Consider the following 26,034-nt stretch of genomic DNA (forward strand, 5'->3'; position numbering starts at 1 on the left):
GACACACGCACACAGCAACAGCTGCAGTGGCTTACATTCTCATCTTCAAGTTTCTTGATCACATCTTCTTCAACTTTACGCTCTGTTAAAAATTCTCGCAGCCGAGTATCCATAGCTGACCTCCAAACCACATGAAAATGAAATTAGTATTTTTACACTCGGTTATAAATTTTATGTAGCAGATTTTTACATGATAGCCTACCTATAAAATCACTTTATATATGGCAAATCAGAATTTGATAATGATTGTTTTATTACTTAGATATTATCTATGGTAATGAGGAATGGAGCGATTGTCTACTTGGAGTTTAAGTAGTTCAGTATTAGCAATGGCAACCTGCATCAATACAAAATCATTCTGATCACTGTATGCTTTATTAGTTCCCTTGGCAACGTGATACCTGCAGTGAGCTACTGTAACTGCAAGGCTTCATCCGGTGATGCATTGAAAGCTACGGCTCATTTAGCATGCATTACCTTGACAAGTGTGACTCACATGATGCTACTTTCAAAGGAGATGTTCAGCGAAAAAAAGAGGCAATTTTAAGATGCTTTCCGTCTAAAACTGTTATTATTGTCCAGACCAGATTAGTTGCACCAGCTAGTATGGTGATGTGGCCAGGGTAAAAGAGAGACAACTTCGTGACACAGAGAACTAAGGTTTTATGTTGAACATACCTCGTTTATTAGTAGCCTTCAGCCTTGCTCTACTTTGAAACGTCCTACAGTTAAAAATGAGTTTACGGCTACATATTAGCACAACAAAACAACGTGTAGTAGCAACATGAGGATACAACATTTGAAACGTCAGCAGATACAATTTAGAACATAGTAACAATATAGGTCTGAATAAATAACTGCCGAATTGCGGGATAACAATATGAAATAAATATAAAATATAATACACTCACCTTAAGGACATCACCAACAGCAAGGACTCCGTACTATGGCTGACGCAGGCTCTAGTGAATGTGCCCTGGGATGATATATATATATATATATATATATCATCAAGTGTTTCGTGAGCACGTTATACCTATTTCGTGGCCTTGAAATGGTATTTCGTGGCCACAATTTATTTATTTTTTGTACCATGTCATCAGAGGGGCTCCGTACAGATCAGCTGCCTTTACACAGAGAAATGTGAATGCTCTAGAGTTATGGGCAGGGATAGCTCAGTAGGTACAGTGGTGGCCCTATGATTGGAAGGTTGGGGGTTCGAATCCACTGAACGGCTCCCCCGAGGTACCCCTGAGCAAGGTGCTGTCTCTACGCACTGCTCTTTGGGTGCCCAGTGTCTTCCCACTCCTTCTCTGAGTGAATGGGTTAAATGCAGAGAGGGATTTTCCCTCGGGGATCAATACAGTATTCATTATTATTATCTTATTAGTATTGGGCTAGGATAAATCAAGCTAGAAGCAGTCCATGAGCTAAAATGAGTGTGACGCTCCTGCAGTAACTGATCACCTACACACAGCTTGAACTGGATTGCCAAAAGGGTTGAAATTACATACAGAGTAAAGAGAGTGGTTCTTATATACAGAACATGCCTCATTCACCCATTCATAAAAGCAACTTTTCTGTGTTTTTTATCACACTCTGATGAATGCATCAGAAAGCAATTCAGGGTTCAGTATCTTGCCCAAGGGATGCAGCCAAGGACTGAACCACCAACCTTCTGATTAGTGACCTGCTCTACCTCCTGATTAACAGTGCACTGTGTGAATTGCCTGTCTGTGTGAATCTCAGGTGCTACTTGTTGTTTTCAGGTGAACACAAAACTTCACAAGACAAGAAGCTGTGGAGTAAACCAAGTGGAGGGGGGTGGCCCAAGGACATCGACCCTGCTGACAAGAAACAAACCAGCCTTTTCAGGAATAAGGTCGAAAAGGACGAGAGCTACATCAACAGTGTTCTGCAGCTGTGCAGAGTAAGATTCAAATGAATCCACAGCAGTCCACCTAGTCTTACTATGATGCATGCTGTCTGGTTGGAGTTCTGGGTTGATGCATGTTGGCTGGATGGTTGCTGGCTTTATGGATAGTTGGGTTAATGCAGGTTTGTTGGTTGGATTGATATTGAATGGATACATGTTGTTTATGGATGTTGTGTAGCCCAGGGTTACAAACAGATAAAAGTTAGAAACCTTTTGTTAGAATTATTACACAAGTTGTTAGTGCATTTAAGTTAAAACATTCAAAGCTAAAAGAGCAACACTGGTTACGCTGGTGAGGCTGCTTGGCTCTACACTTGCTGTAGCTGTGCCTCTGACGTAAGAGGAACATTGTTGCTGTTGAAGCAGAGAAGCAGGTGAAAGCGTAATGTGTCTTTTGTTAGCTAGTAGATCTGGAGACTTGAAGCTCTTTCCTTATAAATACACAGTGTTTGCACTAACAGTTACAGCTGCTTAAATGTTAAAGCTGTTCACTTGGTAAACAAATGTCAAAGATTACAGTTCTATGTGATTAGCTAACTGGTGCTGTCTAAACTCACACTCCTTTGTGTTGGTGTTTTGGTTTGGAAGTTGAGTTGTTGTTGTGAGTTGAAAGCAAATGAACATGCATGCCTATTTGCACTGAGTTGTTTTAAAGTAGTGTTTTTGTTTACCACTGGTGTTATTAATTGGTATAATGAATAGAATATAGCGAGTTTGCTGCCTTAAAGGAGCAGTATGGATTAGATCTATGAAACGAATTAATTTAGTTTCACAATCGGTAAGGACCATATTACTATGTAACATAAAAAAATGAATTTGATAGTTGTACAACACATTAGAAAAAAGAACTTGCATTTAAATGTATTGTCCTTAGTTCCTTAAGCAGCAATTTATGGATTATTGGTAGCATGCGTGTGAAGTAATCGAGTGGTGTCGTTATAGCAATGTGGCCAAATATCGCATCAATCACAGCAATCACATCAATCTGTTCCCAAAGTCAAGGTGTGTGTCACGTGTCACGGGGTGGAAAGGGACAAGTTATCTAGGGTTTTTTACTATGCATGTTTTGCTGTGTTTTACCTTTTCAATATTTTAATATTGTACACTGGTTTATTTTTATGAGTTTTACTGCATGTTTTTTATGGTATTTATTTGGTGACTTGTCCTGGAAAGACTCCGCCCCTACCTGATTATAAACCTGATCACACCTGGGAGGTCACAGAGGCCAATAAGAGGGCCTGGCAGACCATGGAGAAAGAGGCTTGAGAGACGGGCAGGCGTGAGTGGTGTCAGGCGGCGGCGCCTGCAAGCCCGGAGGGCTGGTGGAGCTTGGCGTTCAGGAGAGGAGGATACAGTGCCAGCAACACGGAGCGAGCGGTCCGACTGCTGCAGCAACAGGAGGCCAGATTACGTGTCTGCAGGGAATTAGAGGCGGCGAGGCGGGCCGGTGCCGATTGGCGGTTACAAAGAAGCGGCGGGCAGAGTTAAGAGCTCTGCCCACCCGGGGTAAGTCTTTTGACTTGTCCCCTTTAATGAATTATAGCTGCCTAAAAGAATAGTGACTACCGCTGCCTTCCTTTCTTTAGCGCACCGGGGCGCAGAACGCGGAGAGGAAGGCGAGGACGCCGCCGGGTTTCCCTCCTGCACCGCTTCACTGGATTTTTAATTCTTAGTGACTCTTATACACTCAAAGTGAAATTTGGTGGTTTATTGCATTTACAAGACTCTAACATGTAATTTGAACACAATGAATTTATGTTTCTAAGGTGAACGTAATAAAATCATATAAGATCTACATGAAATTCACCAACTAGCACCTCTTAAATTCTTGTTGATATGACATGATAAAATCTAACAAGAGTGGTTAGCTGCCTTAAAGACTCGCGATATCACAAGATCACGTGAGATTCTAAACAAGAGGCAGGAAAGCACATGGTTTGCTCCACAGTCATCTTGGAAAGGTAAGAGTGAATCTATCTTCATCCATCTTGATGAAAATACTTTTTGCACAAAGGTATCATTAGTTTGTCGATTCTTTTCAGTTCTATTTATTCACATTTGTTCTTTTGTTGTTGTTGTTGTTGTTTTGTTTTTTTTAATCTGTTTATGCCATTCTAGCTAGCTAACACGGCAGCACGGTGGTTAGCACTGTTGCCTCACAGCAAGAAGGTCCTGAGTTCAATTCCAACATCAGGCCGGGGTCTTTCTGTGTGGAGTTTGCATGTTCTCCCCGTGTTTGCGTGGGTTCTCTCCGGGTACTCCGGCTTCCTCCCACCGTCCAAAGACATGCAGCTTGTGGGGATAGGTTAATTGGATAATCCAAATTGCCACTAGGTGTGAATGTGCGAGTGAATGTGAGTGTGAATGGTTGTCTGTCCCTGTGTGTTAGCTCTGCGACAGACTGGCGACCTGTCCAGGGTGTACCCCGCCTTTCGCCCTATGACAGCTGGGATAGGCTCCAGCGCCCCCCGCGACCCTGAAAAGGATAAGCGGAAGCGAATGGATGGATGGATGGATAGCTAGCTAACACATTAGTGCAAGAATATAGCACAATGTCATGCTAGCATGATAGCCTAATATGAAAGACTTAGCTACTCCAAATATAGATATTGTTTATAACTTAAACTCTGCACATAAGCTAGTTTGGCTCTACCACAGAGACTGTTGTGATAAATTTACATTTTACGTGTGGGTTGTTGAAATTTGTAAGTTGCAACTGATGGAGAGTGGTTTATTTAACAACTTGTGTTTTTAGTACACTGAGGAGGAAAGACAAAACATGAACAGATATGTTTTCCTGTTTTGTTTTTTGTTTTTTAAATTAAATATTTTTCTACTTAAACTTAGACTTGCAGTTCCCTCCTGTAAAGATAATAAATGTTTAATCTTATCAGGTGGTGAAAGGTCTGGAGAGCTGGCAGGCCCGTTCATCAAATTCATGGTGAGCTAATATTTTTCTTAAATTATCACATTCCCATGTTAAAAATTTAATATATTCATTTGTAAGTGACATAGTTTTGAGACCAAGAAAACATTGCATTCTGATTTTATGTACACATCATCTAAACTTTCTTGAATTGGGGGTATGGCATGATTAAATTAATACAAAGTAAAAAACAATATTAGAATGACAGAATTGTCTAAAATGCATGAATACTATTTGAAAAGATTAAGACTGTAAAACAATAGCCTCTGTATTTCTCACAAATTCCTGGTAATTCAGTTAAAAGTTCTTTAATCCCACTGCTAGGTCGTTGAGATGGATTTCCGTATATATTTGTCCCCCCCCCCCCCCTGTGTACTGATGCTGTTGAAATCAGAAGAGAATACATCGCCAAAGGTCTTTGCGTGTACCTGAATGAAGATCCTGAGCTGGTGAAGGATTACCTGGTATGTTAACTTGCCTGTATCCTTAACTAAGGAGATGATCAAAGATAAGCTTGAACTACATGCAAAAAGTTTCAGGGGATGGGGTTTTCCTATAAATTACCGGTGGCTGTAAAAAAAATAGCTTTTAAAATGGGAAAAGTAAGAGCTTTAAGTTTCTCACTGGATACTACACGTAGGGCTACTCGATTATGGCAAAAATGATAATCACTATTATTTTCACTGAAATTGAGGTCTCGATTATTTGACGATATTTATTTAACCCTTTAAGACCTACTATAGAACAAAGTCCGCCAGAGCTTATATTATTTTTTTACATGTTATAGTGCCATTGGGAGCATTTCAAGTTGCTATACATCAATACAACTGTTATAGCCCATATTTTAATAATATGTATGCATTAAGTCCATAGTAACTACATTAAAATGGAGCACTGTAACAAAAAATAATTTCCCCCAGGGATCAATAAAGTATTCTGATTCTGATTAATTGCAAAAAGTGCAATAAACTACAAAAAAATTGAAAATCGTTTTTTACATATATTTCTACTTGGAGAAATTTAAGAGGTTTATCCCTCAAAACTTTAAATGCAAAAAATAGTTTACAACAACAGGAAATTTATTTTGAGTGCCTTCATAGTTTTATTTTGGAGATAAAGCAATTTTTATATACTGCAGGGAAAACAATCCTATGATTCAAATTTGCAAAGAAAACAGCATGTGCATCAAAATAAACTATTTCCAGCAGTGCAATATGAGTTCTAAGCATCCCAGAAACTATTCAGTAAAGTCTAACATGACTTATAAAAACACCAGTATAGGTGTTTAAGGCCTACAAGTAAAAAAACTACAGTTTCCGCGAAGATGACGTCACTTCGGGTTTCTGGCAGGAAATGGCGGACGTGCGATAGTTCGCGCTGACGTCTGTTTCAATGTGGGAAGTGTTGCGAACAGCTGATCAAATCGGCAAAGCGTGTTTCTGGAATATTATGTGTTTGTTCCTGCTAGTGCGTTTTGTGCAATTTTTGCAACCGTGACCTAGGACAAGCTGATAGCATAAGATGTAAGTACAACTCCTCTGGTTTCATATGCAAAAAATTATTGCGCTAGCTTACGCGGTTCCGGTTCTACAGGGATTTAAAAATAGTTACGCAAAACGGAGCATGCCCGCTCTGACTGTAAAGGTTAACAATAACAATGTATTGAATAATGACTTTAACAAATAATATAAAATAGTGTGCAAATACTGATAACAGTGCAAATGTTTGCAATATAAGAAATAAATGTAAACATCTGTTTAGTGAACTTTGCAGTGGTGCAGCTACAACACCGTAGCAAAGTTTACACACGATGTCTGACTCGGCGAACCCATAATGTTTCCACACCACTGAAGTTTTTTTTGTTTTTTTTTTTTTACCCCTCTTTTCAACCAACGGCAGTCACTCTCCTCTCCAAATAACTTCTGCTTAGCTTTCCGAGCTTCCCTCGGGTCCTCTTAATTGTTGTGACGCGTGTTGGAAACAAGAGGTGCGCTCGATTTGCCACACGGAGCAGCGCGAGAGTAAAGCACGAGGGAGGGGCTAATAATCGGCTCAGTCACTTTTAATGATCGTTGAAAGCCCAGATCGTAATCGTGATTAAAATTCGATTAATTGAGCAGCCCTAACTACACGCAGCATTCTTGAGTGTTTTATACTATCATTATTATAATATCATTATAACAACCTCATTCATACAAGATTTTTATGTAACATTTACACTTCAATGGATGTATCAGGAGCAACTTGGGGTTCAGTGTGTTACCCATTGATAGTTTTAGTATCAGATTAGAGAAGCCAGGGATTAAAGCAGTAGACAACTTGCTCTACCTCCTGTGCCACAGTCACCCCTATCACAACTCAAGATTTTGAAAGACAGAACATTGTTGAGGTATTGAATGAACTTCTCTTGAGTGAGGAAAAATATCGGGCAGTCATTTTTGATTACATTTACATTATTATAAGGCTTGAATGAATAAAGCTTTTAGGTATTTTACATTAATGTAAAACAGATGTACTTTTAAAACTGTTTGCAATGGACATTAGTGAGAAATCATTATCTTTTTTTTAAATTTGTTTGTTTTATTGTCACAGGAAGTTGATAGAAAGCATGGCCACTGCCATAGCAGAGACAGTCTTTGGAATCTGTGTCATTCGGTCAGAGGGTGCGGAGCCAGCGATGACCCTCAGGATGTTATGATTGTTCTAGAGGGGGTGGAAGTGATGGGTGAGTTGGGCAATGTAGTTTTTGCAGTGACAATGTTGCTTGGTCTGGTCTATTCACTGAACCTGAAATTTGCTAGAAATTGGAGAAAACAAAAAGATGTGTATGACAAATTTGTATTTACCTTTTAGATGTAATAGTGAAATGTATGTTAACCAGACTCTAGACTTTGTTAAATGCTCCAAAAAATTACTCTTTAAATTAACTTCAAATAATCATGGAAAGAATTTCCATGTGATTAAAGTGTTTTCTATTAGCATTAAAGACTTGTGTTGGAATAACTTAATTTGTATGAGTTGGTTTAACTCAATTAACTTAAGCTGGGACCAAATTTAGTAAATTAGTTGGAGAAAACCTGAATTGAGTTGGAACAAAACTCTTTGTTGGATCAACACTATTAAAATATATTGGATCAAAATGCAGTAAATACATTGATGAATCAATCTTTAATTAAGTTGGTCCGACTTGAGTGCATTAAGTTGGAGTAACAGAATTGCATAATGCTAAAATAAAGCAATTTAATCACGTGGAAATTCTTTCCATGATTTTTTTTTTTTTTGTTCATTTAAAGAGTTGTTTTTTTGTTTTAGTGTACCGTGGCGGACGCCACTGGACTTTTAATGTTGTGTTTTATTGATTTTTATTGTGTTGTCCCCTGGCCAGGGTTGTTTTAATTCATTTTATATTTTTAACTATAAATATCAATCTGTCAATCCTTTCCGTGGCCGGGTGAGGTTTCCCATGTTGAGTCAAATTAAGCCGCAGGCTCCACAGTTTTTAATTTGTGTGCTTTCCCTTGGCGACTCCACTGCTCTGTCCGTTTGGAGGAAGGTTTCCCTCCTTTAAAAACACTGTGGAAAAAATAAAATCACCTTTGCTCCGTTACACACGCAGGAGCGAACCGCAGCCTTGGGCTGTATATTTTGCCCCTTGGTTTAATTTCCAGTGGTCTTTGGCTATTGCATTGTGCATTAGCATATGCGAAGGGCCTGTCCCCCAGCTCCATCTGTCCTCCTCAGAAATGGCAGTAGTGGCCCTCTGATGCCCTCTACCCAGTCGGTGTAGAATTACCTGGCAGACATTGTAAAAACAGCCCCTTGCTGCTGCTGCTGCTGAAGGTTGAATGGCACTATTTGGGCCTCCCCCAACAGAAAAAGCAAGAACTGCGACTGTTCTCGCTCCCATCGGCTGCTCATGGTGCATGGCAGTCCGCAGCTCTCTCCTCCAGGCCCCAGCGTTCCAACTGAAATAGGGGAGGCATGATTGAACAATGGCTGCCAGCCATGCTGAACCCACAGCACCACCCCTAGATGTTGCCTTGCATGGAGGGAGAATAAATAACAGACTGTGACACTTGCACTTCGATTAGTTGATTAGTAGTGTATGATAGCAATAAATCAACAAAAGGATCAATGAGTGCATTTCTGGCTCTGGTCACACCCCTCATTCTATGATGTCATTCTAATGGTATCATGTTGTCCAGGTCATGGAGGATGCCATCAGACTGAACAATGCTGTGGACACTCATCCGGAGTATTTTAAGGATGAGGAGGAAGTGGAGGAAATTCAGGAGTCACCATAAAACGCGAGGTTTTTTCTGCCCTTTATCCCCGTCCCTCTTCTCCACTGTTTCTCCCCCCTCTTCCTTTCTCCCTTTTCTTTTCCTCATTCAAGTCAGTCCCGTATCTAGCGAGTGAAAATAAAAAATATAAAAAATAAGATGCAGCAATTTTACGAGGAAAATACTAAAAAACGAAGACAAAGCCAATGCTGCAGACAGAAAGTTAGAAGAGGTCATTGAAATGTATGATTCCAAAATAAAGCTTAAGAGAACAGTAAAAAATAGTAGTGTGGCCGTCAATGCGGTTAAAGAACGCGAGGAACAACATCAATCCTCGCAGTGTGGATTGAGGGTCTTTTGACCTGTAATACAAAGTTACAGGACCAAACTGCTCTCTCATCTGTTAAATCTTCAAATGGGCAAAGCGAGTGAAAATAAACCATAAAAGATGAATCAAATAGACCATTACGGCAAGGCTGGGATGGTCAATTTGGTAAAGTAAATCCGTTGGGCATCTTTTCTCGCCTTCAGACAATAATTCTGATGGCCAAAGAACCAAACGGGACAGGCAAAAAAAAAAGAATAAAATGCACTTGAGTTTGAAGTTGAGGAATAACTCAAAAGAAGCTATATGACAAGGGAGTGAATTATGGAAAAAAGAAAAAGTGATTGAAGTAGTTTTAAAAGAGTGACTTAGGAGTGCCCTCGTACTGAGTGATCAAAACCAGTGATCACTGTAGAAAGAAATAAAATAATTTAACAAGGTGGTAATGTTTGAACATGTATTTGTCTTGTCACAGCAACTTATTGAGAGATGACTGTGTGTGTGTGTGTGTGTGCGCCTCTCTTTCAGGAGAGGAAGCATAGCAGATTTGGATAGGAAATTTATAGTTTAGTGTTGATACGTTGTTGTAATGGGGTTATCTTATGCTGAATCTAAGTATGTTAAAGTGCATAAAGGGGGCGATTGTTGTGTGCAAATTGTGTGGTTTTAACAAGACTTTCGGTGTATTGAGGAGGTGAAATTACATGAGTTGACCTGGGAGTGTCAGGACTCTGGTGGCACAACTTTTTGTTTAAGATTTTTGAGGTTGTTGTGGAGATGGGTTGATTCTGTCAGTTAGGTTTGGGTTGTTTTTGTTTTTAATAGAGGGAGTTTTATTAAACATGGACGTCTAAGAAGGGGCCCATTATTTTTGTAACAGTGCACTTAAAGAAAACCTGTCAGGTGCTTTGAGCTAATAATCAGCTCTTTTTTTTTCTCATTTTTGTTCTAAGCAGGCCTGCAACAGTGAATAACAGCGGTGACAAATTCTCGGGAGAGCAAATATAAGGTGGGCTTTCCAGATTACAACTGGCTGAGGAGAAGGCTACCAGTGGGGACCTGATCAGATTGAAAGTCCCTGTCTAAAAGGAGGTATGGGTTCCCCAAGCGAATTCGGTCAGATAATGGGACCCATTTTAAAAACAAAGATTTGGCGGAGGCAGAACAGAGGCTGGGGGTGCAACACACGTTTGGAACTGTGTATCATCCTCAGTCCCAAGGGAAAGTAGAAAGGATGAATCTAAATTTGAAGAACAAAATTTGTGCTCAGACGGGGCTAAATTGGGTCGCATCCCTGCCCATTGCATTAATGATCATAAGATGTTCTGTTAACCAATCCACAGGCTTCACGCCGTACGAGCTGTTGACAGGACGACAGTTTCCAGGTCCCTGGACGGCAGTCCCGGCTGAAGAGAGTATAAAAAGTAACAGAACGCATGCAGAATATTGGAAAGAATTAAAAGCTCTTGTGTCTAGTTTCACACAACAGGTTGCAGCAGGAGTGACCACGGTGGACAGGTCCGACGCCAAGGTGGTGTGGCTGAAGGTCATCAAGCGAAAGTGGAAAGACCCGAGGTGGACGGGGCCATTTGAAGTGAACGCTCGTACCACAACAGCGGTCCAGTTGAAGGGGAAAGGCCAGACCTGGTTCCATTGGTCTCAATGTGCAGTGGCAGACGAGAGCTTGGTGGAGACAAGCTCATCCCCAAATAGTCTACCTGGGAAGTCGAAGAAAGAAGAGAAGGATCCGGGGCGTCTCTTCACTCAAAGAGGAGGTGCCAAAGAGGCGTGAAGCGTGATAGGCTGGGGCTCCAGCCTAGAGTTAGAGGAGAGTAGGGGAACCAAAACCATGGGCTTGTGGGGAGATTGGAAAATAACTGGGGTGTTGGCGTGCGTGAGTGTTCTAATGTTTCTTTGTTTTTTGGCAGACAGGTGAATTGCCCAGACGCAGAGGTCTACCCGCTTCAGAGTCCAAATTGATTGCGTTGCCAAGGAAGGTTAAGCGTGAAGTCTCAGGTAAAAGGGATGAGTGCCTCAGCATATATGGTGGACTAGAATTAGACTATGTTAATGGGTCCACCACTTCATTCACGTTTGATTTGTGCAACGTTTTTATCTGTAAGGGAGCTGACAGTAGCTGGAGGGGATTTAATGTGTGGGTGTGTTGGGATTATGCTGTGAACACATATTGTGAAAGGGGAAGTCGTCCTTATGCCAATTGGTGTCGGAACTGGGATCAGGTAAAAGGTTACACTGGGGAAGATTGGGAGGCGTCAGAGCAGGGGCCAGAGAATGAGCTAAAACTTCAGAGAGATTATAGTCCGGCCCAGAATCCATTGACCTTGTCAATGGGGAACTGGTGGCGTCAAAATTCCTTATATTTAGTTCTGGGTGTGGAAACTGTAGGGATAGATCCAAAAAGGTTAATAAAAGTTAATTTTCTTAGTAAAGCTAAACCAATGAGGCCTGTAGTAAGGGACAATGGGACATCACTGATAAAAATTAACCAAAACTCAGATAGGAAGGTAGTTGCAGTTGACTACACTCGCCTGAAAAGATTTAATTGAACGTGCCACCGGATTCAGTGACAGCAATCTCTGGCTGGATTGGGTGGCTCAAAATGCTAGGGAACAGCATGTAGATGATTGTGTTGCCTGTGCTACAGCTAGACCTCGTTTGTTTACTGAGCCTGCGCCTCTGTATCCAGAGGATGAGTGGGGTTATAATTGCATGTTGAGATTAACTAGAGAAGCTGTGGCCACGGGTGACTGCATCACACTGTCAAGTTTATATCCACCAATTGACAAGCGTACGCAGACAGGTTCATTCATACCTAAACAAAATAATTACACCTGTTTTGAATTTTCTACGGACGCCGTGAAATACACTCTGGGAGAAATTGACCCTAGTTGGTGTGAGAGGACGCTCACGGGAAGGACCACAAATAATGTAAGTGACCCAAACACCATAATAGGTACATGGGCTAGAGGTGGGTTGTATTATTACTGTGGACATCACACCCTTTTGGTGCATGTTCCTTTGGGGAGTGTGGGGACATGTGCTATGGTGCGGTTAGGAGCACCATTGATGCTAATAGGGAGTAGGGTAAAAGCCATTCCACAACATGACACGCGTACATTGACAGTCAGATGTAGGAGACGCATGTTGAGGGAAAGAAGCACAACGGGTACACAGATTTATGACCCGAGAACTGACTCGCCTACCTGGATTGACTCGATTGGAGTTCCCAGGGGAGTTCCTGATGAATATAAATTAGTTAACCAAATAGCAGCAGGATTTGAAAGTGTGTTCCTATGGATAACTCCAAATAAAAATGTTGATCGCATTAATTATGTTCATTATAATTTGCTGAGGCTCTCAAACCTTACCAGGGACGCCATGGTGGGCTTTGCAGAACAACTGGGGGGGGAACATGCATGTTGTTTTTCATCTGCGGTGACGCATATTACTGGTCATCATATGTATGTTACACCCCAAGTATTGTTCGGGGAAGATCGCCGCTGTTTGAGTGATCGTGCTCTACTTCTCCCCCCCCCCCCCCCCCCCCCCCCCCCAATATATATTTCAATAAAATCCTTGTTTTGACGCACCTTATTGGGACTTTGTAGTCGTTTGTCTTTTCTTCAAAATACGAATCGGGACAATAATAGCGAGTCAATCCGGTCCAAAAGCATAAAGAACTATTTTACTATGACAAATAAAACAAATGAATGAGCTCATTTTGCTGAGAGTGGAGAATCTGATTACTTGCGCGGGAGGCTCCACTATTAGCAATACCTGGTGTGAATACATGGTGTGGATGTGTGTGTGACTGGATGAAGGTGGGGATGAATAAATGTGGACAAACCACTTGCCATGCCAGCAAGAGAAAGGGTTTGCTTTGCTTTTGCCATAAGCAAGGGGAGTGGAAGGCTTAATTCTGGCGATGTTGATTTTGGGTTGCTGATGTTTGCTTTGAGAAAATTTCTGTTTTATTGACTGGGGTTAGATTATGGTATTATAGTATATTGTTGGGAGAATGCTAAAGGGGAAACATTTTTTTGATATAACTCATGTTACCATTAACTGAAGAAACACATGACTGATAACTGTTCTAAGTTTATTTTTATAACACAGATTGGATCATAAAGGGGAAAACTGAGTATGGAATGTGAAGTTCAGGTTTTGTTTTTAGGAAGTTCCAAGGATGCAGGCTGTGGATAGAGCCGGAGTTCGAAAAGATGTGACATGATGATTAAATGGATTTCATTCCTTAAAGACAGGTTTGCAGGGTCGGAGCAAATATACCTGAGAGGAGGATTGCTGAGGTGTTTTGAGGGATGATATGACTAACTGTATTTTTCTTTTAATTTCCTAAGCTTGGGTGGAGCATTTTTAGTTTGACACATGAGATGTGTCAAAAAAGGGGGAATTTAAGGTTTAATTTGAAATGGGTTTTAGGATTATTTTATAACTTTTGGGGTTTTTGATCATTTAGAGATGGTAAAACTGAAGCAGAAATTGTTACTCTAACGGTCCTAGGGACAGAAAATGGTCCCGCCCGATCAGCGGGCGAAGCCGCTGCTGCACGCCGGAAATGAGGCTTCATTTCCCGCAGGTCTGTCAAAGCAGCCCGCTGTTGCTCTTGCTGTTTTCCAGCCCCGGGTCAAATGTGGAGCAAGGGCGCCACCCGGTGGACAAATAAAATTACAATTCTAAGGCCTCTTGTCCAAAACAAAAACGAAACCTAAGCCGTCACCCAGATGTTAACGGTAATAATTCTGCAGTGAAAAATAGCGTTTATAATGGCTTTCAATGGGGCACAAATCGACCCTAAGCCCAATAGTGTAAGTTTATTTGTAGCTTAGCCACTGAAGCTAATTGAAGGAAGTCGGACTTGAATTTTGAAATAAAATCATATCAAACTTTTTTTTTTTTTTGGAGAATTTGGCTATAGTCCATTCAACACTGTGCAAATGGCATGTAATCAAAATTTGAAAATAGCCACAAATCGACCCAAGACCCTCCAGGGGTAAGGAGCAAAATGAAATAAAAAGGCTATACCAAAAACGGGTTATAACATAGGAAATGTGAGTGTTAAAATGAAGTTGGTGTTAACACACAGGAGTTGTTTTTAGGCAGCATTTAGCTATGATAAAATGTATGCATGAGTAATTGCTTATATGCTTAAACTTAATTGATTAAAATGGTTGTTCTCTCTTGGATCTTTTAGTAGAATAGGCGCTTATAATGATTTTCTTGTGAAAGGTGACTTTAGATCAGAGTTAAGGCACTTGCAGCAGCGACAGTTTTGTGTACAGGATGTTGATGATCAGATAAGGCGAGCAATAGGAAACATGCAGGGACGTGAAAGCAGCGCTTAAAATGATGAGTAACGTTGAAGAGTATATATATGTGTGTGTGTGTGTGTACAAATACAAGTCAATAAGTCAAGAACATAATTAGGATCATGCTTTTGATTAAAGAGTCCCAAACATAAGTTAGGGAGGCGCAGGAAAAGCTGTTTTGTTTCCTTTGCAGAAGATCTCGGCGACCACAGGGGGGTGAGGATCCTGGAGGCCCGAGGCCTGATGGACCACAAGAGAGGGACGCAGAAAAAACCTAATCTTACGCATGGAGTGTTCTCAAGTGGGAGCTGGCATTTTATTATTGGACCACCTAGATGACATGAGGTTGTCTGATTTGCTGAGCCAGAGGATGGATGTCAGAGAAATGAAACAAGTAAAGTGTAGTGACCCTCTTTTTAGGGAAAGTGGGTCAAAAGAGGGAGTGTGGAGATCAGGGAAATTATTTTGCTGCTATTGTTAATAATCATCATCATTACCATTGCATTAATAATATAATCTACAGCACTGATATTGCATTCAGATGTTTAAACATATTGGCACCCAATTAGCCTTTGTTACAGGTGCAGTTATAACCAATTTAAACTGAGTTGAATCTATAATAAATGCTTTTGATTGAATGCTTGTTATAATCTTAAGTGTGTATGTGCTGATTCTGTTGATTCTGAGTACACTCTGTGCAAAGTCAGAGTGACAGGAAACTCCGACTACTCCCCCCACGCGTGTGTTCATTAAAATCAATTGTTTGACCAAGCTCTTCTGGACCATGGTTGTTTTTACTCTCCTTCCTCAATATTTGAACTCTTAACAGTTGTCAAGTATAAAAGTTTTGCACTCTGTCACGGTCTCGATGTCTGCCCGGCCGGCTCCGCAAGGTTACATATGTTTATTGTGTTGCTGCTTTCTTCCACTCGTCATTCTGCCTGGGCGGAGCTCAGGCCCACGCACCTGTCTGCAATTACGCTGCAACGTGTCCTGTCTGTATGGAGCCTGAGAGCTGCCAGAGTAATAATGTAGATACAGGCCTCTTTCTCCTTCTGCTGGTGTTCATGGTTTTATTCCATTGATGTTGCTATCATTTGTAAATATATTTATTTGGTGTTATTTTATCAATTTTCTACTACTGTCGTTCATGTATTTAATTTTTTTTGTATTTAAATATGATTTTTTTTAAAGTAATGCTGCGAGATGGACAGTTAAAGGTTTCATTGAATAAAAAAAAAAGATTTAAAGATGACTGGTGGCGGAAGCAGAGCACAGACTGTGAGAATCTATCGCCATCGTGTGGTGCAGAGATATATTTCCATTGAATTTAGACTACGAAAGCTTGGCTCACAGAGCAGCTGCAACACGAACAAAAAACATTAAATAGCAACATATTATATTATATTATAGTGCAAACAGTGCAGGCTTCAGCTCTGGGGAAGAAGCTGTTCCTCAGTTTGGGTGGATTCTGTCACTCACAGCGTTGTTAGCCCTCTTGTGCGCGCAGACTGCAACCCCCCCCCTCCCCTGCCCCCCCACTGTGCGTTGCCCTGATATCTGCAGTGTGAGGTTGGATCGCTCATTTTCATCCCCACACTGATGCCACTTATTTCGGTCTTTGTTTGACATAAAAGGGCATATTTGTCACTTTATTGCAACTATATTTGCACTCTTGAGCTCCTTCATTCACTGACTGATTATAAAGTTATTACTTGCGTTATGTATTCATCCTTTTGAACATAATTAATGAAGCCACATGTAATCACTAAAATTTGTATTTTGGGTACAATAAGAGAGTTTCAGATGGAATGCTGTTTTGTTTAAATTTCACCAACTTGCTGATGCCCACGGTTGTGAGTGCAGCTTCTTACTGTACATGGGTGGATGGTTGTAAATCACATCACAGATGCCAAAAACCTCTCAAACCAAGCCCTCTTGCCGGTGATGCTGTGCGCAACCTCGTGACAACCACATGACTGATACTAACTCCTGAGCTGACTGTATGCTAACATGCGCCACAAATAAGGGTCATATTTGGATTTAAAACAATCACCGAGAAGCTTCCACTGAATGCTACTTTCCCCTGCATGACACTGAAATCATTAACACATACTAACCCTCACTTATGCTCTTCAGTTTTCTCAGAAATGGATTAAGCCTACACCTAAACCAACGGATATGTTCACTGACTTTTTCTCTTAGTCTGGAAATACTTAGTCAGCCCATTACGCAATTGAATTGATTATCATGACCCTCACTAATAGCCACTTACTAAACTAAGAGTAATGTGCAAAACCCATTAGCCAAAGTAGTATAAATATTTTAACTTTTAGCAAATCCAGCAGGTTAATTAAGTGATTTCACATCATATGTTCAAACAGCTTGTCAGTTTTTAATATATCCCATGTACGCATACTTAAGCTTTAAAAATAAAGAAAAGTGCAATGACCTGATAGATGTTTGCTGAAAATTGTGGTTTACATCAGCACCTACATTAAAATACAAAGACCCTGTTTTGTGTGAGCTGCTCGATACCATGAAGCAAGACCTCTGAACATCTCAGTTTTTACACACACACACACACACACACACAAGTGCAAGCAAATGGTGTTTTATATGCTGTTGTCTAAAATATTATAAAATAAACCGTCTCTTTTTATATGTGGGGGGGGGGGGCACTCAAAAAACGGAGGGGACAGGTTGGCACCAGAACACCACAGGTCTGCCCCGAGATGAGTGTGAAAATGTGATTATCAACAAGCCCACCTGGACTTCAGTTAGGTCGCACGCTTGTCCAGAGTTCACTTTGTCTTCAAGCGTTTTAATTTAAAACATAAAGTGAGGCCTACCCCAAGCTAAAAGAAGGCAGATTATGTTCTCAGATAAAGCAAGCAATGAGGGCGAAGCAGAGAAAGTACCTGCACAATACATTCACATAAATCAAAATGGAATTTCTTTGAGGACACAAACATCTGGGGAGTAAACAGCTGTTTCAATACCTAATCACAGATTGTGCTCTCTGTTTTACACGTTTTTAGTAAGGCATAATTAACTAAAAGGCTAGAGAGATGAAAGGATGCCAAGCTGATACCAGGCCTCAGTCACATGGATTGTTTCTTAAATTCTGAAATTAAGTGGACATGCAAAAAGATCTGGCACTTCATATATTAAACTGAGAAGCTGTGCTGACCCAAGAAAGCGCCCAGAAATTTGGGCAAATGTCTGCTCTGAAGTTTTTAGCCAAACCAAACTGCAGGTCAGTTTAAAGCGCAAAATTGTGCAAGTAGTCCAAACTAAACCGTTCTTGAGATGCAGAAATGTTGTCACACACAAAAATCAGACGATTGTGCCTCCAAACAAATTGCACTTACAAATGCTTGTAACATAAATGATGAAAATAGTAACTGCAAAGTTGAGACTGAACAGTGTTTCAGTTAAAGTGATAAGCTAGCCATTCAGCTGACTCATTGGTGATTGCAATGATTGCAGGTTTCATTATAGAAGAATATCAAGGAGAAGACAGATGGCAGGGAGTCAGAAACGGGGGATGGAAATGCAAGATATTGAGGACAACTTATGAGCCCAGGCGTCAGGTGTGAACAACAACAATAACTGGGCTGTATTTAGGTGTACAGATCACATGACCATCAAAAGAGCAGTGTAGGAATGAGAGAAGATCAACAGGGGAGCACACAAAGAGGTTTATGGACACAAACTGGGAGAGGTGGCATGCTCAGTTGATCAGTAGAATACCACACTAGACTTTCTTCCAGGACGGTTGAGGACCCTGTTGTGGGGGCGAAGCTTGGGTCCAATGTTCCCTCTAATTTTTCATGTGTCTGAGCGAACACACAAACTCTCTGAGCGGTCCCTTGGACCACTGTGAGCAACAGCAGGCGTGTGCACTGTGGTCACGTCAGCATTGAATCCATCCAAGTTACATGGTTTATTAAAATAATCAAATTACAACATTTAAATTTATGTTAGACTTTTTTTTTAATTAACTCCTTTAGCCCACTTACAACAAAAATTTAAAAAAAAACTTGTTCATGACCTGTGTAGTATGTTAACACTATTGGAAGTAAAAATAACTTGAACTCCAATTTTGAAAACGCAACTTTCTTTTTTAAAAAAAAAAAAAAAAGCTCTGACTTGTATTATGAGTATGAGTCTGTGGTCTGGGAGAGAGTCCTGTAACTCTCTGTCTGCAAAATACAGTATATAATGACCAATGTTGGGCAATTAATTATATAATTACGTCTTCAAAAAAGTAACTGATCTATGCAAACAAAGTTTTTTGCAGCTGTTTACTTAAAATGCAGCCAAGGCGTTTTTTTAAATAAACATTTCAAACTATTTACAGAACAATCAGCTGTTCTGCATCAAATTTGATGCCACACAAATTATTTGTGCCACTCCAAAAATAATTTCAAATCAAAATCAAATCAAATCACTTTTATTGTCACATCACATGTGCAGGTACATTGGTACAGCACATGTGAGTGAAATTCTTGTGTGCGAGCTTCACAAGCAACAGAGTTGTGCAAAATACAATAATGTAAACAAGCAAAATACAAGAATGGCTACATCTGAAACTAATAAATATATGTACAATATATAATAGTATATGCATTTCTGGATGTGTATACTAAATATTTTTCTACGTGTGTGTGTGTGTGTGTGTGTGTGTGTGTGTGTGTGTGTGTGTGTGTGTGTGTGTGTGTGTGTACACATATTTTACAAATTAAATAGAGTCAACAATAAATAAAATATATAAAAATATACAGAGTTGAGACATGTGCAAAACAGTGGCGTTACTGTACAGTATGGAGTGCATAATGTTAAAGTTCCAGTAGTGAAGCTGAGGTGTCTATGAAGTGTTCAGCAGTCTGATGGCCTGATGGAAGAAGCTGTCTCTCAGTCTGCTGGTACGGGACCGGATGCTGCAGAACCTCCTTCCTGATGGAAGCAGTCTGAACAGTTTATGGCTGGGGTGACTGGAGTCCTTGATGATCCTCCCCGCTTTCCTCAGGCACCGCTTCCTGTAGATGTCTTGGAGGGAGGGAAGCTCACCTCCAATTATCCGTTCAGAGCACCGCACTACTCGCTGGAGAGCTTTGCAGTTGTAGGCGGTGCTGTTGCCATACCAGGTGGTGATGCATCCAGTGAGGATGCTCTCAATGGCACAGTGATAGAAGGTCCTGAGGATGCGGGGGCTCATGCCGAATCTTTTCAGTCTCCTGAGAAAGAAGAGGCGCTGCTGCGCCTTCTTCACTGTTTTGTTTGTGTGTACTGACCACGTAAGATCCTCAGCCAGATGTACACCAAGGAACCGGAAGCTGCTCACTCTCTCCACAGCAGCGCCGTTGATGGTGATGGGGGTGTGTACTTCTCTGCACCTCCGGAAGTCCACTATCAGCTCCTTTGTCTTTGCGACGTTGAGTGTGAGATGGTTGTCTTGACACCAGTGGGTCAGGGCGCTGACCTCCTCCCTGTAAGCCGTCTCATCACCATTGGTGATAAGACCCACCACTGTAGTGTCGTCCGCAAACTTCACAATGATGTTGGAGTTGTTAGTGGCTGTGCAGTCGTAGGTGTAGAGTGAGTACAGGAGAGGGCTCAGTACACACCCCTGTGGGGCACCAGTGTTCAGTGTGATGGGGGATGAGGTGATGCTGCCCAGTCTGACCACTTGGCGTCTGTCAGACAGGAAGCTAAGGATCCAGCTGCAGAGGGAGCTGCTCAGTCCTAGATCCTGCAGTTTCCTGTCCAGCTTCGAGGGAACGATGGTATTGAATGCTGAGCTGTAATCTACAAACAGCATTCTCACATACGTGTCTCTCTTCTCCAGGTGTGACAGGGCAGTGTGTAGTGTCAAGGCTATGGCATCATCAGTGGACCTGTTGTGGCGGTATGCGAACTGTAGAGGGTCCAGTGACCGAAGCATTTGCTTACGATGGGGGTCAGGGCTACAGGTCGCCAGTCGTTCAATGAGGAGATGGTGGAGGATTTGGGTACAGGGACGACGGTGGCCATTTTGAAGCAGGCTGGGACTACAGACAGAGAGAGGGAAAGGTTGAAGATGTGCGTGAACACTGCAGCCAGCTGAGCCGCGCATGACTTGAGGACGCGGCCGGGAATCCCGTCCGGACCAGTAGCTTTGCGTGCGTTCACCTTCCTGAAGCACTTCCGCACATCCTCCTCAGACACAGTGTGCGCACTGACGTCATCCGCGGTGCGCACACTGTCCGGTCTCATGGTGTTCGCTGTGTCGAATCTAGCGTAGAATACGTTTAGATCCTCACACAGAGAGGCCGTGGTCTGCGGTGTGCTGGTTTTCCCTCTAAAGTCTGTGATTGTGTTTAGTCCCTGCCACATACTCCGAGGGTTGTCGAACTGTTGCTCCACCCTGTCCCTGTACTCACGTTTGGCTGCTTAGATAGTCTTCCGGAGTTGGTAATGTGCGTGTTTGTAGTCCGATGTGTTCGCGGAGGCAAAGGCGGTGCTCCGTGCCGCCAGTGCCGCGCGAACATCTCCGTTAATCCAGGGTTTTTGATTTGGGAAGGATTTAACTGTTCTGGATGGGACGACATCTTCCACGCATTTCCTGATAAATCCGCAGACTGAGTCTGTGTACTCGTCAATGTCCCTAGCAGCCACGTGAAACATTTCCCAGTCCGCGTGATCAAAACAGCACCGCCCTCCGGGTTGGAGCTTCCTGTTTCAGCTTCTGCCTGTAGGCGGGCAGGAGCAGGATGGAGCGGTGATCTGATTGGCCGAATGGGGTGCGGGGGAGGGCTTTGTACGCATCCCGGAAAGAGATGTAGCAGTGGTCGAGTAGCCGGTCTCCACGAGTGTTAAAATGGATGTGTTGGTGGAGTTTGGGTGAGACTTTCTTCAGGTTTCCCTTATTAAAGTCTCCGGCTGTGATAAACGCTGCCTCTGGGTGTGCGGTTTCCTCACTGCTGATCGCGCTGTACAGTTCCCTGAGTGCTCGGTCAGTGTCGGCTTGTGGGGGAATGTAAACAGCCGTAATAATCACTGCTGTAAATTCCCTCGGTAGCCAGAATGGCCGGCACTTAATCATCAGGTACTCCAGGTCCGGTGAGGTCCAGGTCCACTTATGCTTACTCCAAGCACCGCTGCGAGTTTGGCCGTCAGTGTCAGTTTTCGGATTCGCCTGCTGAGCTGCTGGTGGAGATCCACCCGGACCCAGTGGCGTGTCTAGAAAATTTTTGTTGGGGGGCCAGGTAGGGGCACAGATTTGGAGAAGGGTGGCAGATGTAATTGGCAGATAATGTTTAAAAAAAAAAAATCTACCAACCGTTAACCATAATTCAATAATCCTATAAACCTAATAACCGAATGCGCTTTTAATTCTTATTAGAATGAGATTTTAACCACTATGGTGCAAAGTTTTTAGATACTGCGTTGATAAAGTACAAGAGATACAATCAGTGCTTTGTCAGTGTTTACTCAGCATTCAAGGACAGCAATATTTGCATAATATTTTTACTGACATATAGTGCACATATGTTTTGGGCAAAAACATTTTTGAATATTAAAATACGAACATTTGTAACAAAGAATTGACAAATTAGCCAATGCCAATGCAAAACCAATGCCTATTAAAAAAAAGAAGATAATCTTCTCACAAACTGGTGTTTGATTTTGAAACAGGAAAAAAGTGGGGAAACAACTGAAAAGACTAACATTTGAATAAAACCTGAAAGCAAGTAAATACTTTCTATGCTGCCTTATGGTAAACTTTGGTAATATTGATCAAGAACAACACTGGCTGATGATGAAATACAGTCAGCTGGCATGGTGACACTGCCAGTATTAACCTGCAGGGCTGGACTGGGACAGAAAATCAGGCATTTTGACTAGAGACCGGCCCACCAGGTATTAAAGCCATAAAGACTTTGACTGAAAACAAATGCTGTTGTGACAGTGATGTACACTGTCTTGTTGGTATATGTATGATTTCTATACATTTTACGTCAGATAAAAACTTTGGTTGTAAGATTTAGATAATTATTTAATAAAAGCTAGATATTTTAAATGAGAATAAGAAAGAAAAGTATTTCTTTGTGCCCCACCTTTCCCTGTTAATGCCCTACCTGGCCCCCTGGCAAAACTTTCCTAGATCCACCCCTGCACAGTTGCCAGCTGTCAGCTACATAAAAAAGGATCCTGGTGTTATTTGTGTCTCAGAAACAGTTCATAACTTCCCTTCAACTCATTCATGTGAACTAAAAGGTAAACCTGTTTCTCCATCACCTGTTCAGCTCTGATGATTCAGTAAGGACATCTCCTGGTTTCATCTTCATGTTTCCCTCTCACCACATATCCAAACCGATATCATGACCAGCAGCTTTTACAGCTGTGACTCCAGCAAACATCAGCTGATACTAGAAAGTAATATCAAATAAATTCTAACAACAGCTGATCAAGCTTAAATGTGCTGCTGTTGTTTAGCGCGACATCTGCTGGTTTCCTCTTTCTGGCGCAAAGTGGGCGATAAATAAACAAGGGAGAAAAGCCAATCAGCTGATCATTGATCAGTTTCATGATTGAAGTAGCAACAGGAGAGGCAGGGGAGAGGATGAGAGGAGAAGAGGCAGCTGTGCAGCGTAACGACAGAATAACTCCAGCTTTGTGTCTTTTTTTCATTATAGCGAAAGTCCGGGACAAACTGTGTTCCTTCTCAGCTCAATACGAAACGTGTAATATTTTCTCTGAATGAGGGACCATTCCATTTTTTTAAAGAGCCGTTGGCAACTCTACTAACTAACCTTATGAATAAAATAAAGTTCACTATCAGTAACGTCATAGCACCCACCCAGCTGTATATAAACTCTGTCAAGCTGGCTAGAACCAGTACTAGTTATTGCAACTGAGGGTAAAAAGTCAGCACAACGAAAATAAACTCCACCTAAACTTGGTTTATATCTGACCCAGATAGACTGCAGGTCATAACTTCTTACCTGAAGTTCAGTTCACCTGACACTCGGACTGGCGGTGTTCCAGATCTACTGGCGTTTAGATCAACTGGCGTTGGTCGAACAGATGTGTGGCAGTCTTGCGTTTCAGGAGCTGCTACCGACAAACCAGCAAAAAAACGCCAAATGTGTCATCTGTGACACTTGTGAGGTTATCTCAAACACACTCCGTCAGTCTTGATGCTGTTGAACAACAAAATGTTTAAAATGTGGCGAGTTTATCTGGTGATATCCTCATTCGCGACGCGATCGCGAAAACAGCAAACAATTAACACCACGCCGATGTTGTTCACAGGACAGCAAGAGTAAACGATCGGGAGACTCTTGTCGTCGTTATCGTTCCGCTCGCACGGTTTATTTCTCCGATTTCAGCGTTTTTGCTTCACAACTACAGCGAGCAGTTTACTTTGTGCACTAACATGGAGTCGAGTCAACCAGCGCCACCTCTGGCCAAGTGCCACAGCCTACAGCCAGATCAACCTGTGACACACATCTGCACCACGTTTGAATTCGTGTCATGCACATTTGTACCTTTCAACTGTGTCTGTTTGTGCGTCATGCAAATAAACCTTTGAAAAGAATGAAATGACACTAATATTTCACTAGTGTTGTAACATCACATGTCGTTAGCGTAGTCTGTCTGTGTCTTTTCTCTGCGAACAAACATTTTAGAGTTGGTTGTTATATACAGTGTGGTTAATCTAATAAACATTTGTAAGGAGATGGCAGTTACTGTGAATGTACAGCAGGTGATTAGTAATAAACAGTCAGACAATGACTCTGACAATCTCATTCAATCTTGCAGATTGCACCTTCTGTGGAAAGTGGTACCACACAGTGTGTGTGGACTTTCCCTGTGCCGAAGGCGACTACAAATGTTGTGGGTATTAAATAAACAGTAAAAATTGATCCCTGTTGTCTTTGCTTACTGATTGTTTTTAGTGTTGACAATCCACATTGCTGCCATTGCATCTTTCAACATGTTTGTGGGTAGATTTGGATGTACCCGGGGTAAGTGCAGCCACTCAGCCTCTACTCACTGTGATCATAGCAGCAGGTGCAGATGTGTCACAAGTTAATCTAGTAGTAGGCTGTGGCACTTGGCCACAGGTGGCAGCAGTGGACTGACCCCCATTTGAAACTGCTCCAGCTGCTGTGTGATAGTGGATCTGCTACAAATTGAAGATCATAAGCAAGTTTTGGAAATGAACCCTTGTATTATGTTGAAGAACAAAAAAATGACATTTTGTTGCGGGTCATTTTGACCCGTACTGTGTAAATCCACTCAGAATTATCCAAAAACTGCAATAAAACAATAGCACCTTTATTTTCGATTAGATAAACATGTAGAACACAGACATACAACAGTTAGACTTTCCATAACTATTTTAGGAACAATTTGGTTTTTCGTTCTTACAAACACATTTCTTTTGAACTTGCCCAACGTTCTCAGTTTTTCAATGCTCAACATTTTCGATTTTGTCCACATGATGGACAGAATGTAACGGTGTGCTTTCTGCAGATGTACTTCTTGCATTTCTCACAAAAAGTGCTTGTTTTCAAACAGGAACCTTCCTAACTAAGATTTAAAACAAAAGATTTCTACGTCTCCTACAGTCTCACAAACAGATGACAAAGCAAGCGACACACCTGAGTCACTGACTTTCTTATATCAGAATCAGAATCAGAATGGGTTTTATTGCCAAATGTTGAGCGGGTTTACAACATTAAATTCAAAAATTCAAATTCAAATTCAAATTTTATTTGTCACGTACACAGTCATACACAGTACGATATGTAGTGAAATGCTTGGACAACTGCTCGTGACCTAAAGAGAACAAAAAAGGAAAAGGCTATGAATAAGATAGGAAATAAATATGAAAAATTAAAAAGGGTAAATTTAACTAGGAAGGAATAAAATATAAATTAAGGTTAAAAATGAAATAACTGTACAACAAAATACACAATATAGAACTATATAAGAATGTATGAAGAAATCTAAATATAAATAAATATATACACAATAACAGCAGCTGTACAAGTATTAACCGGAAATGAAGAATATAGTGACCAGTGTTGTGCAAAAACAATGTCCAGAAAGTCCAGTGTGTGTGTAAGAACCATATGTGTGGGTCAGTACTGTGTGGTGGTGTGATTGAGAGACCGTATCGCCTGCGGGAAGAAGCTCCTCCTCAGTCTCTCTGTGTT

General features: G+C 41.5%; 1 long non-coding RNA gene across 3 annotated transcripts; it reads left to right on the forward strand.

Moving 5' to 3' along the window:
* Positions 1-1,448: 1,448 nt before the first annotated feature.
* On the forward strand, positions 1,449-13,020 carry LOC146575219 (uncharacterized). 3 transcript variants are annotated; one of them, XR_014892084.1, is made up of 5 exons: positions 1,449-1,930; positions 4,831-4,877; positions 5,257-5,326; positions 7,455-7,587; positions 9,068-13,020. It is a non-coding gene; the product is annotated as an uncharacterized LOC146575219 (long non-coding RNA). The 3 variants fall into 3 exon arrangements; XR_014892085.1 differs by lacking the exon at positions 1,449-1,930 and having other exon boundaries at positions 3,906-4,877; positions 5,260-5,326; XR_014892083.1 differs by lacking the exon at positions 1,449-1,930 and having other exon boundaries at positions 3,907-4,877.
* Positions 13,021-26,034: the final 13,014 nt, after the last annotated feature.

Source organism: Mchenga conophoros, linkage group LG4 (genome assembly GCF_057382185.1).
Source record: "Mchenga conophoros isolate Kocher_MC1m ecotype Shallow Benthic linkage group LG4, M_conophoros_male_GT1.1, whole genome shotgun sequence".
Taxonomy (NCBI): domain Eukaryota; kingdom Metazoa; phylum Chordata; class Actinopteri; order Cichliformes; family Cichlidae; genus Mchenga; species Mchenga conophoros.